The following is a 1,115-nucleotide window of genomic DNA, read 5'->3' as shown; positions in this document are numbered from 1 at the left end:
CCCCCCCACCAAAAAAAATCCCAACCAACAACAAAAAAAAAATTATTTTTGAAACAAGCTATGAGGCTGGAAACATTTCTGGGGTTAAGAGAGCTCCCTGCTCTTGCAGAAGAACAGAGTTTGGGTCCTAACACCCACACAAACACCTGTAAACTTTAACTGCTAAGCTCACAAACACCTGTAAACTTTAACTGCTCGGGAGATCCAACCTCTTTAGGACTCCACATGCACCTGAATGCACATGTGCATATACACAGAGACACAAACACACACAAATGTGTATGTATGTATGTAAATATGTATACAGACACACACTAGGGAAGGCGGAATGTAATGGTTCCTTTAAGAGACAGGCCCGGCCCAACCCCCCCCTCCCCCCAGTCCATTGAGGCAGGTTTGCAGTCTTTCCCTTTCAGTTTCTCTCCCAAAGAGGTAGCTGCTGGTGTGACTCCTCTCCTCTCCTCCCCTCCCTCCCCCATCCCCCTTCTCCATCTCCCTGCCATAACCCACTAAATAAATATCCTATCTCACTCTGCACGGTGTGCCTGCCTGGGACTCACTGCCTCTGGTAGCCCACAGGCTACTTGGAGAACAGCGCCATTTTATTTTTACCTTTACAGGGAGTATGCTCAAATTTTGAGCATACCAGTTATGTCTGCTTACCAAGCACTCAGGTAAAACAGAGTTCAAGACCAGCCTCAGCTATGCAGTAAATACCATACAGTTATGAGCTGTCATGTGGGTACTGGAACTTGAACCCAGGTTCTCCGGAAAAGCAACCAGTGCTCTTAACCACTGAGTCACCTCTCCAACCTCCAAAAGAGAATTCTTTAAAGGAAAACTTTAGGGGCTAGAGAGATAACACAGTGGTTATAATCAATTGCCATGCAATTGTGAGAACCTAAGTTAGTTACTAGGACCTATGTAATAAACTAGGTATGGTTTTAAGTGTACCTGTAACTCCAGTGCTGTAGAGAATAGAGACAGGATTGCTTGAGCTTGCTGGCTTCTAGCTTAGTCAAAAAACTAAGTTCCAACTGGCCGGGCGATGGTGGTGCACACCTTTAATCCCAGCACTCGGGAGGCAGAGGCAGGCGGATCTCTGTGAGTTCGAG

The 1,115-nt window shown here is 46.3% G+C and overlaps 1 protein-coding gene across 2 annotated transcripts in view; it reads right to left on the bottom strand.

The window, feature by feature from the left end:
• Window positions 1-1,115, bottom strand: part of Kdm5a (lysine demethylase 5A) — a 90,858-nt gene that overhangs the window by 82,803 nt on the left and 6,940 nt on the right. The gene's annotated exons all lie outside the window — the stretch shown is intronic.

The sequence above is a fragment of the Microtus ochrogaster genome, unplaced genomic scaffold (assembly GCF_000317375.1).
Source record: "Microtus ochrogaster isolate Prairie Vole_2 unplaced genomic scaffold, MicOch1.0 UNK1, whole genome shotgun sequence".
NCBI classification, from domain to species: domain Eukaryota; kingdom Metazoa; phylum Chordata; class Mammalia; order Rodentia; family Cricetidae; genus Microtus; species Microtus ochrogaster.
This window is presented reverse-complemented; position numbering and strand designations above follow the sequence as displayed.